The sequence below is a fragment of the Pinus tabuliformis genome, chromosome 8 (assembly GCF_031772625.1).
Source record: "Pinus tabuliformis cultivar Carrire ecotype Pingquan chromosome 8, CPIR1, whole genome shotgun sequence".
Classification (NCBI taxonomy): domain Eukaryota; kingdom Viridiplantae; phylum Streptophyta; class Pinopsida; order Pinales; family Pinaceae; genus Pinus; species Pinus tabuliformis.
Window position 1 is genome coordinate 208,287,910 of NC_142294.1, and position 15,662 is coordinate 208,303,571.

The window sequence follows — 15,662 nt, forward strand, 5'->3', positions numbered from 1 at the left end:
GCCTTGATAGCCTGTGAGTATCCAGGAGGATTGTACTGAGAGTTGGCTAGCTGTGAGAGCTAAGGCTTTGTGTAATCCTGATGTATTTCCACCTTCATCTGTGAGGATTGTATTGAGAGCTGGCTAGCTGTGTCAGAGCTAAGGCTTTGTATAAATACTTGTATGATAATACATATAGTGGGGTTTTTAGCTGAGGCTTTCCCCTGAGTATTTTATGTGTTTCATGTGTATTGATTCTTCTTCTCAATATTTTATGTGTTTCATGTGTTTTGTTTGATATTGCTCAAATCGATTAAGCTTCCGCGAGTTTGATGGTAGAAGTAGATTAAGTATTTTTCTTTAGTATATTGCATAATCAGGTTAATCTACAGCGAGAATTTCTGCATGGTATCAAAGAAAAGTGTATCGAAGCAGTGAACGGTATACGAAGAAGAGAATTCAAAGTAAAAATAAATAAAAAATGGGCCGCGAGTTTTCAGAGCAGATCTAGAAATTTTTGTGCAGAATTTTTAGAAACAAATAGTAGATCTAGATTGCTTGCGAAAAGATACCCAAATTCAAAAAACAAATCAGCTGAATCAGAGTTCGGATGAGGGAGATATTGCTGATTTAAAATCATTTCTTTTTCCAGAAAATTTCATGATGGCGGGAAAGATGAAATAGATTGGTGTGCTAGCCAAGAACTTGTATGCTCTTGAGGTTCAAGATGCATGCAAAGCCTTGAGGAGCAAGGAAAATTTTAGAGACTTGGTGGTTGAGAGGGAGAGTAAATTACCTCTCAACATGTAGCCACAGAAGAAGTCTCAGACAATTGTGGAGGAGCCACAATTGAAGATGCCGAGAGGAGACCAAGTGGAGGCATCCATTCATCCAGAGACCTCTAGTAGGGGGAAATTTCAAGCCAAGTGGGCAGAGGGATCACATGTAGCCATACCTCCAGGTGTGAGGTGGGGCGATGTGAAGTGATAGTCCCAAGCAGGCTGAAATAGGGGCAGGATCCTTGAGGTACCCAGCCTCTTTGATTAGACCTTGCTACGGGAGCCCTGATGAGGAGTAGCAGGATTGGCTGAGTGGGTAGAGACGGATGCGGATGGAGCAGCAGAGAGAGCTACAGTGCAGGAGTCCCACGAAAACACAGAGCTAGCAGGCTGCAGCAATACAAGAGGCACAAGAGTGTTGCACCAGTGTAGGATGGCATAGAGAGGTGTGCAACGATGTGAGATGTAGGGAGTTGTTGCAGCAGTGCAGAGGTCAGAGAGGGAGCACTTGTCAGGCACAGAGGGAGCTCCAACATCAGTGGGTGTTTCTAGCCCAACAAGGAGATCAGTTACTTACTTCTCAGTAATTGAGTTGCAGTGCAGCAGTGGGCAGCACGATGCAACATGATAAGAGGAGGAATCAGTTGGATTGATGTAGTCAGAGATCAAAGTGACAGAGGCTAGAGCAGTCAGACATTGAAGAGCATAGAGGTGCAGAGTTTTCAATTGACATAGGAAATAGTAGTCAGAGACTTTGATGACAAAGGCATCATTCTGATTCAAGTTGGATGTTTTTTTGTTTCTGGAGTTACTGGAGCAACAACACTAGAGAGAAGTGTTGCATGCATAATATTCCAAAGGTTCAGGATCGGGATCGAGTTGAATTCCTTTCTTGTTGAAAGGGAGTGTTGAAAATAGCAACAAGAAATGATAAAAATAGCATTCAGAATATTCCAATTTTGATTTCTCTTTGAATTAGAAATGTGAATTAAAATTAAAATTTAGTCTCACCAGTTGCTTGAAAAATAATTAATTAATTCATCTTGGATTAATTAGTTGGATAAATTCAAGCTAGAAGTCTTTGTGAAGTCATGGAATAGTTATCCCTTAAATTAAGGAAGTTATCCCTTAATTAAGGAGATAAGGATGAGTTGTATTTGAATTGTAATTAGTTAGCTCAGTTAGCTGAGTTAAGTCTAGTTAAATTAGTTCCAAATAGTTTGACGAACTAATTGTGAGTTCAGTCAGTTGATGCATGCATGCATGCAACTAGTGTACTCCAGATAACTGAATATTCTCTCATCAATAACTCATGCATGTCAGTTCAGACAAAGACCTAGTTGAGATTAAAGACAAGGACATTGTACTATTAGTTGCTTATATTTTCCTATAAAGGAAACCAAAGCATGCAGTCATGGCAAGGTTCCTTGAGGATTGCGCAGTTCTGACAATGTGTTAGAGCAGGGTGTGAGATCAGTGTGAGTGATCAGTGTTACACTTGGTAACAGGAGGATCACCCAGAGAAACTGTGCAAGGAAATAGGAGTCTTGGAGGGTAGAGGAGAAGGTTTGTGAGAAGCCTTGATAGCGTGTGAGCATCCAGGAGGATTGTACTGAGAGCTAGCTAGTTGTGAGAGCTAAGGCTTTGTGTAATCTTGATGTATTTCCACCTTCATCTGTGAGGATTGTACTAAGAGCTGGCTAGTTGTGTGAGAGCTAAGGCTTTGTATAAATCCTTGTATGATAATACAGATAGTGGGGTTTTTAGCTGAGGCTTTCCCCTGAATATTTTCTGTGTTTCATGTGTATTGATTCTTCTTCTCAATTATACGTGTTCTGTTTGATCTTGCTCAAATCGATTAAGCTTCCTCAAGTTTGATGGTAGAAGTAGATTAAGTATTTTGCTTTAGTATATTGCATAATCAGGTTAATCTATAGTGAGAATTTATACATGAAGTTCCCCAAGGAAATGACGAAGGGAATTGATGGAAGCAGGTGGCAAGGTACGGCCCCATCAATTAACATGACCTTCAAGGGTGAGGAAAAAAAGCACACAAGAAAACTCTTCATCATTGATTTCGTAAGATTCACAAAATTTAAGAAAATCATAAACATGTTCGGCTACGTGTGTTCCACTCCCACCATCAAAATTTAACTAGGACAAGTGATAAAGAGGCTCACCAGGATTGAAAATTGATAAAGGGAAAAATTAGAGAAACATCCCAGGAGTAAGATTTGAGTATGAGCCATTTTAGATAATAGATTCAAACCAAACTCAATGAGCTCAGCTTGTCATCTGGCCCTCCTTCTAGCACCACTATTGACGGTGTTGGAAATCCATCAACCAAGGGGTCTCCTTGATGTGAAGTCCCAATTAGACCTCACATCGTTTGGTGTAGGAGCCCCATCCGGAATATTGGCATGGTTTTCATATATATTAAATATATGTCTTGGTTCTAACTGTTAGCAAGAGAGAGGGATGCAATAGTGTCTTTGAAAGCAAGAAGGTGTGTCTGGTGAGTGTTCAATTGTAAATGTGTCAAGGTTCTTCTAATGCAGAGAGGGGAGAAAAGTGAGCCTCTAAGTGAGAGGTAGTAGTACAACAAAATAAGAGACACAAATGAACTAGAAGGATCCGTCCAACATCCAGCGAAATAGTCCACAAAGGATGCGACATTTGCTACAACCAATAAATGAAGAAAGAACTATCTAATATCTTGCAAAAAAAAACAACCATTACAACACATTATCAATAATATAAGTACTAAAATAACTGAAATAGTTCAACTATCTTAGCACATGTGAAAGAAAACATGAAATACAAACATCCACATAATAGTCTCACAAACATTAATAATCCATACATGAAGAATGTGCTGGCCTTGAAGGCTTATGTTATTAAGTAAAATTTCCAAGACACATGCTTAAAATGTACATCACTAGCTCCAATAGTGAAGAATTGGAGTCACTCCTTGCTCCTCAAAGAACTAGCTTATCTCTCTAATGTCTTGCGGGAGGAGCCAAGGTGAAAAATTCCTTTGCTCATACAACGAGGGAGTATATATAACCAAGGGTGAGTCTTTAACTACCCTCATGACTGTTTGACTTCCTATGACTTTTCAACTTACATGACTCTTTACATTCCATGTGTGTCCTTTGGACTTCGAGTTTATAATACATTTTGTATACAATATACATGATTCACAATAGCAAGGTGGCATATGACCCCTCCTGACATGACATGACATGACACTGCTAACATGAACTGCTTGATGGTGTGGCAATGTCAAGCCACTTTTGCTACTAAGTGTTGGATGTCCTTTTGAATATGCTTTTCTTTCCACCTTCGCATGGCTTGGTGATGAGGAATCTTTAATGATCTCAAGTCTTAAATAGTGGTCGCAAACTAGTGCCCCTTCACTTTCTCTTGATCGATCAACTTGTAAGTTCATCTAAGAGAGATTTTTTGAGCATGCTTCCCTCCTTATTATCCTTCTTCATCCTCTTTCCATGACATGATAGAGTACCTATTCCTGCAATTCACTCATGACGAGATGAAATCAATCCTAAAAACCCATATTCTAAGATGATGCATTATGATCCACCAAATGAGCCCAGAAAAAGTGACAAGTTGGGAAGAGGGACTAAGTGACTGTGCAGTGTGCAGTTCTAGCATCCAAGGGAAAAACTTGAGCCTTAATACTGCATAGTGCATAGTTCAGGCAAGCCTAATGGACAAGACTGTGCAATTTTTGGAGCTAGTGGGATATGCTGAAAGGATGGGCATTGGGAAATCTCACTACATAGTTCTGGGAGTCAAGGAAGGCTAGGCTATTGTGGAGCTGCGTAGTTCAAGGGCTCCGAGAATGAGATTGAGGCTTGAGTTTTCGAAATGTGTAGTTTAAGCCAGGCTGTGGGACAAGACTACAAAATTTTGGAAGTTAGTGGGACAGGCTGAGGGAATGATCACTGAGAGGACACACTGTGAAGCTTTGGCAGACAAGGGAGGAAAGGATACTATGGAGCTACACAATTCAAGTAATTAGGGATGAAATTTAGGCTTTTGATTGCACAGTGTGCAGTGGAGGTTGGGATGGGAGGAATGGCTACACAATTTTGGAGGTGAAGGTCGGGGATTTACCACAAAAAATGTGTAGTGTAGCAGTCTTGAGAGGTAGGAACTGCACATTGCGCAGTGCCAAGCAGAAAGTGTGCAGCTCAAGGGAGGCCTAGTGAAGCTAGGTTTCCCAATCGGGAAGTTTTCCCAAAAAGGGTTGTGTGGGATCAGTGAGATCGGTGTGAATGATGATGAACTTTGACTGTGATTGCACACTTAGAATATTTGAATATATGAAAAAATAGATCATCCGAACACATAAACAAATCATTTCCCTCAATGAAATAATTTTACAACAAGTTATGACAAGTGCGGCACCAAAGATGTACTTTGCGGCGACCGTGACGACACTTGTGCGACAATGCTCAAAACTTTAGAAATGAGTGTGACGGGTATTTACAAGGTTAGAAAAACTCATTTGCACAAATATCACCTCTTAGAACCACCTAAACGAGCTTACACACATGATATGACAACCAACATGCTAAAAGACAACACTTTTCCCATCTTGCAAAGGGGAACACAAGACTCTAAGAAAACAAATGAAATGAGTTTCAAAGTTTGAGACAATGAAAAACAAGATCAATGAAGTCCCAAAATTGGGTATAGGCCAAAATTTTGGAGGGTGTTGTAGTAGCTACAATAGGATCCCAAAGTTGGGGCTACCAAATTGATTTTTCATTATATTCCTTTCAATGTTACAATACATATATATACATGTTGAAGCATTCATAAACCCCAATCCACTAACCTTGGATTAGAACATAACCATAGTTGCCTTGAATGGATCTACAAAATACCATGGGAAAAAAACCATCATGCCCAAAACTTTTGCACAAAACTACCCAGAATTTTTTCCCCCAACATTTTTATTTTGAGGCTAGTTGCGAAAAGAATATAACACATACCCAACACTTTTTATTTTCACAAAAAAATGTTCATGATCTTTTTAAGGATATTTGAACCCTATATAAAATAATTCAACCTTTGTCCCTTTTAATAAAACTTGTGCAAAAATGAAATATTTGGTTCAAAATATCAGTTTCCCTAAAAAAAAATTATTTCTTGTGCAAAATGGAGGTCACAATGGTTTTTTTCATAGGTCACTTGGAGAACAATAAACTTCATACAATTTGACAATAATGAGTTAATTAAGGTGGCTATAGATAACCACCAAAATTTCCAATATTATAGCTAGGGTGATTATGAAAGATCACTTAAACTAGTTTCTCTTGAAACCCTCAATTTAATTCCACGACCTTTTTCTTAAGTTAATGTACAATAAACCCTTATCATGGCTTTGTCGATGCTACAACACCCTCCAAAAAAAATTCTATGTTCTAATTTTGGAGACTACCTTCTATCATGTGAAGTGTTGCTTTTGGTTGTCAAGTGTTATATTATGTTTCTACACATGTTTCTAGTCTCGATGATCCTTCAAAAGTGTTGTCAAATCGTTAAGAGTAGTATTAGTGCACTTTTGAGTCATAGTACATTTTATAGTGACAGAAACGACATTTATTTCTTGCAATTGTGCATACTTTATTTTTTGAACTTGGATATTATTTATCTACTAGCATTTTAATATATATTTCTTGGTCCTTGGTCATGTTTAGGTTATGTTGATGAGTTGAGATGTAAAATTCTTGATTTTACACCTAACTCGTTGTGTTTTCCCAAGTCTTACCTTTCCATGCTTAGCCATTTTTCTGGCCTTGCAACCTACCCTCTTGGCTAGGAAGAGCACATTGCACACTTCTAAGGCCTAGCAGTGACCCCCATTGTCATATAGAACTATTCCCTGCACCAACCCAAGCCTTCCCTCTCTCCCTCGCGTAGTACGCAATTCTAGTCATCAAATACCTTCTCCTTGCTTCTTATCCATCCTCCTTGTTCTAGTCTTGTCTCTGCCTCCCAATATGGCACACTGCGCACTTCCAGTGTGCATTCATGCTCTTCCTTGTGCCTTTCAGTTTCACCTTGCACTCTCTTTATGGACGTATCCTTCCTCCCTAGCACATGGTTTAGTTTTAGTGAATATTCCCCGCAACCATGTCTCTTGCAGTTGTGCCCTCCTGCCACCTTGACCCGTCCTCTTCTAGAGTTTCACATGGCATAGTCTTAGTGAGTAGTGATGCCCTTCCCTATCTCCTGCAAGTGATATTTATGCCTAGAAGGCTCTTCCTTCTCTCCCTTGCACACTATTGATCCGCAGTCATAAATTTGTTGGAATCATGTTAGAATAGGATATTTTCAGGCTAATGTTTGCCTTCCATGATTGATTCAGACCTAGAGGTGTTCCTAGTAAGCATGGAAAAAGACGTTCAATGATATATTTCAAGAGAGGTTCCACAAGGAAGCATTTTCAAGACTAAGGCACAAACACAACATGTTGTGACAATTGAAAGAAAATTGGATTCCAATGATCAAGGCAACCCATGAAGACTCCATTACATCTCAAGACCCTTTGGAGGGTAGAAAGAAATTACAATGCAAGACCTATACAAAGTATTGAAGACATAGTGGCAGTGTCAACATTTCTCAAATAACTCCATGTTACAAGTCACTATGGGTCCAAGTCATCAATGTCAATGACTTTTCATGTTGTCGTCACATGATGATGTAATTTTGGAAATATTGTAAATGTAAATATATGGAAGTCCAAGAGTCACATATGGAAAATAAATTCATTAGGAAATGTCCAAAAGTCATGTATAAGTCCAAAGGTCACATTAGAATTCTAAGAGTCATGAGGGTAGTTCAAGAATCATGAGGATGTGAATGGTAATTCCTCTTGTTATAAAAGAAGCATCATTACTTAATCAAGGGAAATTTTACCTTGGCTTCTCCAAATAGTCATTAGAGAGAAATTTTATTCTTTTGGAGAGAAAGCAGTGGCTTAATGCTCCACTATTGGAGCTAGTGGTGTCTCATTGTATCTTGGAACTTTCGCTTAATATTTGAAGCTCATTGAGCCAACACACTTTCATGCATGTATCATGAATATTGAAAGACTGTTCTTTGAATGTTTGTGGCATTTTTTTGTGTTCTTATGTACTAAATAAATTTAAATATTTCATTGGATTTGGTGCTCATCTTATTGAATGTGTGTTGTAATTGTTTTTAATCATCGTTATGTCTATGTGATATATTTCTCTAGATGGTTAAGGATTCTTTCATATGTATATGTGTGTGTATTTATTAAATCAATACTACTACTTTTCTTATTAAGACTCACTTTCTCTTCCCTTCTAGTGAAAGAACCTTGATACATATTTCAATTAAACATTTCATAAGGAACACTTACTCGCTCATTCAAAATTACATATGTTTTTCTCTCTTATGCTAACTATTGCAGCCAACGAAAATATTTAAGAACATGGAAGCCAGGTCGCATTTACGGATGGGGCTACTATACCAAAATGTGTGAGGTATAATTGGGACTTCATATCAGGGAGACCCCCTGTATGTTGGCGGGATCTAGCATCATAAACATTCTGGAGCTAGAAGGAAGGCATCCTTTTCATGGATGATAACCCACAACATCCTAACAAACAATCCTCCGTGTAAGGAAATAACGCTCCGAGTTCAACTCTAACTCATACTCCTCGAAGAGGAGAGTATTCTAATCTTGATCTAGAGCAATATTTTGAAGTCACTTACGCTTAACTCTAAATAATCCGACCTATTACTCATCAATTTGCAAGAGCTCTTAGGTTACTTCCTATCGCTTCGATTCTTCCTCATAAGTTGATAAAGAAAGAAACAACTCATAATGGAATATTGGTTTCTTTATTAGAATATTTGGTTATTACAACCCTTGAAGAGCTAGATAATTCTACAGAAATAACACCAACAAGGGGATATTCCATCTGTTAGAGTTGGTCTAGTAGCCCTCCATCAGTGATCAAAGCTCTTTGCATTTGCATAAGTAGGTGTCTCATCAGTGTCATGTCATTGCATTCCATTAGGCATGGCATAACCCTGATGGAGGAGCTGGTGTCTTTATTCCCCTCTTGGCACTGCTGGATCAAGTTGTTTCAGTCAATAAACTCTTTCAAGGTTACTTGTCTTGTCTTGAGGTCAAAAATCCTAGGTCTAGGGTTTAGGTCCAATTGGTCTTTGAGGTCATGTCTTTAAAAGTCAATAAATTCCCAGCAGGCCAGAGGGATGACTATCAAAGTATTTCTTCAAAAGATTTCATATTGTACAGCTAATTTTTACCTTGGATTTAAAAACCCTGTTTTTAAAGACAAGGTCATTTTCTCATTTTTGTAAAAAGTTGTAAAAATTCAAAATTCTTCGAAAGTCAGCATGCAACCCTGGTCCCCTTTGCCAAGATTCCTCAGAAGCTATCCCTGCAAAAATTTTCAAGAAAAAGCATCAGTTCAACCAATTTCAGGACAAAAGGAAACCATAAAGTCAACAACATTTAAATTTTGAAAAAGTGTCATGTTATAAACATTAGAAAGAGGGTTTGAGGGGAAATTAATTTAAATCAAGCTTATAAAGCCCTTCTCTCCCTCCATTTGGTCATCATTCACCTCAAAGCAAGAGTGAAAGGCGATTTGAAGAGAAACTGGGCGAAATTGCAGACAGAGCCCGCGCGCGACCCGTTCAGACCTGCACGCGACGTGTTGGGCAGGCGCGATGCGTCAAGGGAGTCATCGCAGTTGGAAAAAAGCACTGGCGTGACGCGTTGGGCGCGCGCGACCCGTCCAGACCCGCGCGCTACATGTTGGGGATTCATCCACAGAAAATTGCCTGTAAACTGCAAAACGACCCCAAATTTCTTCAAGGTTGCAGGTAGGCCTCCAATCATCAAAATGTATTGTTTGCTAAAGCTTGAAAGAGCATGAGAATGTATTTAAAAGCCATTATTTTCAAATGAGGAGTCCATGTGTATTTGCTTAAGAATGTCAAAGTGCTAGTAAAGCTAGGGTTTGTTTTGCTGTTTTCAAGGTCATCCTTTTCACCCCCACTTTTTCCCCACATCCCTTTACCACCTCCCATATAATTTCTACCTAATCTCCCTACCAAAAATACCAAAAGCCCTAAAACCCTACCCCTATTCCTAAAAATCAATAATATAACCCTAAACCCTACCTCCCTTAAAACCCTTGCAAATTATAATTGTGTGATGGTGTATATGTCATGATTCATTCCCTTAATTCCCTATTTCATATATTTTCCCTAATTTCCCTTAAAAGTCTCCCCTCCCTAACATCTCCCTTGTGTTATTTGTCCCCTTGAAACAACATTTCAACAATTAAAACATCAGATTTTTGAGCAGAAGCAGCGGTACATTTCAGCCACTTTGCTCTTGAAACCATGTCAGAAACCGAAACCGACTATGAGCAAAGTGATGACCGTGAGTCAACACTGGAGTTTGAGGTACAAAGGAGGCCTCACAGGGGTGGTAAGAGTGGTCACCATGTGAGAGAGGAGCCCACCTCTTTGACCTATTTGCAGGCTTGTCCACTTGCAGTCACATGTTTTCGCCACCTGTCATGTTATGAGTTTTGCGAGAGGATCTCTCAAATTCAGCATCACAGGGAATTGGTCCGCTTGTTTGTTTTTCATTTGCATGACGGGCATGTGAACCTTGCAGGGGTGGATTTTACATTGACACCTGAGATGGTTGCTCAAGCAACAGGGATACCTAATGTTGGAGAAGAGTGGAACAAGCGCAAACTATTGGACAGATTTCAGTATGAGCCCTACATTAAACCTGCATATATGAGGCACATGACTGGTGTATTTCCTTTCAGATTTTTGAGGGATGAGTATGCTCCCTTGATGAGGCTCATCATGCGCTATTTCACCTGTGAGGGCAGATTTTAATGTTTGTATTCGTACCATATTCGCTTGTTGATGCATTTCACACGGGTACGAATGATGAACATACCATTTTTCATGTGCCGGAATATTGAGAAGATGGTGCCCTTGATGCAGAGAAAGAGCCCAACACAGCAACACAGGAGCATCTATCATTATGGTTTGATCCAGCTTGTGGTCATACATCAGTTGGCTCAGCAGGGTATCCCATGGGAGGATTTTATCTCTCGTGATTTTTTCACAGCGCCACCACCACCTCCTGAGGTTGTTCATGAGGAGGGAGGACCATCACAGCAACATGATATCCCTGAGACCAGACATGTCAGCTCTCCTCCATTGGTCACATATCAGAGAGGCCACAGAGCCTTATTTGCATCAGCTCGGCGAGTATTTTCTCCACATCAGGTGGAAGGGGTCTCGCCTTCTTCATCAGCTCAGCGAGTGTTATCTCCACGTCAGGTGGAAGGGGCCTCGCTTCCGACAGGAGCACAGGTATCAGAGAGGGGCAAGCAGCCCATGATTGAGGAGGGACCGTCAGGTGATCCAGATATCGACATCATTGATCTTGACATCCATTCTCCTAGCACGGAGCTTCACGAGATCATTCAACAAAAGGAAACTGAGAACCGCTTGTTGCAGCAAAAGTTAGAGATGGCACAATGGACAACTACATATTTGGAGCAGCGCAACAAGCAATTGGAAGATGAGCACACTCTTGATGAGTTGCAGAGGATTCATGAGGACCGCAACTTGGCTCGCAAGAGACCCGGTGATTTGGTACCCGTTGAGCGAGAGGCTATGCTTCTCCGGGTCAATGCTCATTTGGAGAGGTTGCTGGCCAAGGCCAACCAAGATAAGGACCTTCTCCGGAACATGAAGAACCACTATTGGGCCCGAATGCACGTATGCAAGGCAAGAATGAAGGTGCTCCAAAGACGGTTGGCCAAAGCACTAAAACGAAGGAAAAGGCCCGATCCCCTCCACATCTTGGCTGAGGCTTCCTTGAAGGAGCATGATGCTAAATGACTTAACTCCAGCACAAATTTCAAAAAATTTTGAGCATTTTTGGTCACTTGTGAATTTTTGGGCAAAAAACAGGTTTTCTCCACCAACACGTCGCGCGCCGCGCGCGACCCTTTCGATGGGCAACTCCTTTTCAGGAAAACTCAGCATTTTTGGATTTTTCATGCAAAGATACACTTGCTCAGCAATTGCCAAGAAATTTCACCAAGTTTTGGGCCTCTAGAAAGTCAAAAAACAAGCAAAAAATAACTTTCTGCCACCTTTTTGACACACAGGAAGCAGTATTGGGAGATTGCAATTTTGGAGGGGCAAATGGCCACCAAATTCAGAAATTCCACTTGGGTTGGAAAGTAGACATCCATACCTTTCCAACAAGCCCACGTTTGCCTCATTTGGACGCCTAGAAGTTCCTCAAAAGCAGCTCCAAATGGGCGTGACGCGTTCATGATCAGGGCGCGATGTGTTGGGCAGTTTTCACAGAAATTCACCTACAGCTCAGCAAAACGCAGTTTTGACTGGATTTGACTTTTTGGAGTAGATTTTGATCTTCCTTGTTGTAAATGATGTAATTTTATGATATTTTGACACTTATTTATCTCTTCTAGAAGATTCATTCATGAGATAGGCAAAAATTTAATGAATGAATTGGTTTCCTAGCTTATAGAGGCAAGTTGTTTTGACTGCCTAGTTTTCAGTGCTCAGTTTAGAATTGGTTGAAACAGCTCCTAGGATAGTGAGCTTGACCCCTAGAGGCAAGGAAAGATGTTAGATTGCCTATATTATGTACTTTCTTGGTCATTTTCATGGTTGGACTCTTGAGGGAGAAAGCTCTATTGTATTACTCATTGTATCTCTGCAATTTTGGCAAAGGAAGAAAGACCAGGGTTTTGCAGTCCTTTTTGGGATTCCTGTGGTTACATGTATTGATGGTGTGTTTCTCTTTGTACTTGTAAGTTTGTTATGTGAATCATCTTCTTACTTTTCCTTCTGCAAATTAGGCAAATGAAGTGTTAAAGTAGAATTCATGATTGCCATGCTCTACTTTTAAGTTTGCTTAATATTTATGTTTTCATCTGTCTAAAGAGAACTATTGAAGGTTTCTTGCTCTCTTTAGCTCCTCACTGGTCATTCCTATCCATTCAATTAATTCAAAAGCATCAGTACAGTCTCCTACCTTGCCCCAAAGAACCCCCTGCAAAAACTGTGTCCAATCCCCGCACCCAAAATTGCCTTTTCCCGATTTTCCACCAAAACCCTAAAAATCCCAAATCAAACCTTTTAATCAGTTTACTAGCCTAAAATTAGTGTTCTTTATTGGTTATCTCTGCCCGTTGAAGATCTTTGCCGAGATAGACCAGAGAGAGCCCTCTCCTGCCCCGTAGGGCTATTTACGAGGCTAAGTGGTTTGATGTTGCCTTGGAGTTTATCTTTTTCAGCCTGAGGTGAAATTTCAAGCGCTAACATATTGGCGACCATACTGGGGAGAACAAATTGTTTGCTGATTGATGTGTTTATTTCATAAGTCTTAGACGGAGTCTGAAGATATGCCAGGTAGCCTTCGAAAACGCTCTTGCTTTGCATCAGCGCAAGTAGATAAACGCTGCTTCAGTCGACCTCCGTGAGCTAGTGAATGTAACACTTCATTTGCATCTCACCTCAGTATATTTGCAAACTCTGAACTTTTGGATGATTAGTTAAGAGTTTTCACAGGCTGATTGGCTATTTGTTCCTTGATATCCAAACTGGCTTCAGATTCTGGTCATATATTCAAATCTCATTCATGTCCAGCTGTTTTTGATTATCTTGAAGACATTGATTTTGACGAGAGTTTTGAGTTGTCCTTGTTCAAAACTAAATCAGAAAGTGCACTTGATTTTCTAGTTCCCAACCCTGATTTTGCAGCTGCCCTTGAAATTGAGAGACACAATAAATTGGTTGACAATTTCATCCTAAGATCTCTTCAGTCAGATATTCACGCTACAAATCTTGCTGAGTTCGTTGAAACTATATCTGTTCATATCGGATCCACTATCACGACGCATGAGCAGTCCAATCCTCCTTTTATTTCTGTTTCTCCTATAATCACTTATCCAGAATCTACAGTTGGTTCGCCCTCTACATCCCATACCACTTCTCCTCCTTATACTCCTCATACTACAGCTACACTTACTCCACCTGCTACTCCTAGACCCAATCTACCTAAAGCAATGGCTGCCCGATTTGCTCCTCTTGCTCTTCCCCAAAATCTGCATGATATGCCAGCCGATTATCAGAGTAAAATTCCCATGTTTGATGGCACTCCACAGAGTATCTCTGCTCAGCAACATATAGAGAAAATGACGACTTTCTTTGATCTATATGAGATAGATGAAGAGGATGTAACTATGCATTTGTTTGTACAAACATTTGATGGCGAAGTAAGAAAGTGGTTCAGAGGTTTGACAGCCCGGAGCATTGCTACCTTAGAGGCACTTCAAAGGCAGTTTTTAGATCGATGGGAAATCAGAAAGGATCCGCTTCAGATTAATGCCGAATACAACAACCTCAAGCGTAATCATGGTGAGTCCGTTCAAGATTACATTATCAGATTTAATACAGTTTACAATGCTATTCCCGATGATTTGAGACCGTCAAGAAAATCAGCGCTCCTCAAATTCCCGGATGGCTTTGATCCGGAGATGGCTTATTCATTGCGAGATAGAGATCCGCCTACGTTGGAGGATATGCAGAAAATTGCTGTTAGTGTTGAAGCGAATTTGAATGATAAAAGAGCGAGGATGAAGGCGGAAAAGCGAGTCACAATCAAAGAAGAAGCTTCTACATCAGATCAGCTCCTCCGCAAGGTTGAAAAGATTGAAAGAGCACTTGAACATACTCATCTCAGCAAGCCGGAACCTCAGATCCGTAATCCTAATTTCCGAGGTCCACCGCAGCCGCAATATAGAATCAAACAACGTGAAACAAGAGCACAAGCGGCATCAGTTCAGCAACAAATTAAACCTCCTTTTCAGCAGAATTTTGTTAGCCAAGAATCCGAGGATGAAGGTGATACGGTGGGAGAAGAAAATCACTTTTTCACTCCTGATGACCTACCTACCTATATTACAGAAGAAGAAGTATTTGTGAGAAATTCAGTCATACATCAGGATGAGCATTATATCTTATCAAATGAGGCAGTACTTGAGGAAGAATCAGAGGAATACCAAAGAGGATATCTCAATGCTTTGTCCGCTCAGCAGAGGCAATTAAGAAACCGAGCTGTTCCCATAAATCCCATTCAGAAAAGGAAAGATACTTCAGCAAAGAATGATTCAGCTTCCCCACAGACAAAAGGAAAAGACATAATTGATCCTTCAGCAAGTCAATCATCATCAGCAAGCAAGATAGATCAGCCATCAAGCACACCGAGAGATAAAGTTGAAAGAAGAGAAGTTCCGGCCAAAGAAGGTGAGAAGGTTTCAGCTTTCAGTTTGGAGAATGAAATTTCAAAGTTGAAAGTGTCCATTCTGTTAGCGCTTGAGATTTCACCTCAGGCTGAGAAAGGTAAACCTCAAGGCAACATCAAACCATTCAGCCCCGTAGCTAGCCCTACGGGGCAGGAGAAGGCTCTCTTCGGTCAATCTCGGTAGATCTTCAATTGATAAGATGACCAACGGGTAGCACTGATATTAGGCTAGTAAACTGATTAGAAAGATTGATTTGGGGTTTTTAATTAAATAACGGGGTTTTTCTGGGCTGCATGGGAAAAATCACAGCTTGAAACAGAGAAATATAATGAACAACACAGGTTATCAACTGAGGCAAGGTAGGCACGAAATTTAGCATCAAATCTAGATTTTAAATGGGATGGCAAGACTGGTGAGGAGCTGACAAGGGCATAGGAGATGAATCCTTGTCAAACAGAGGAAAACATTAAACATGAACAAA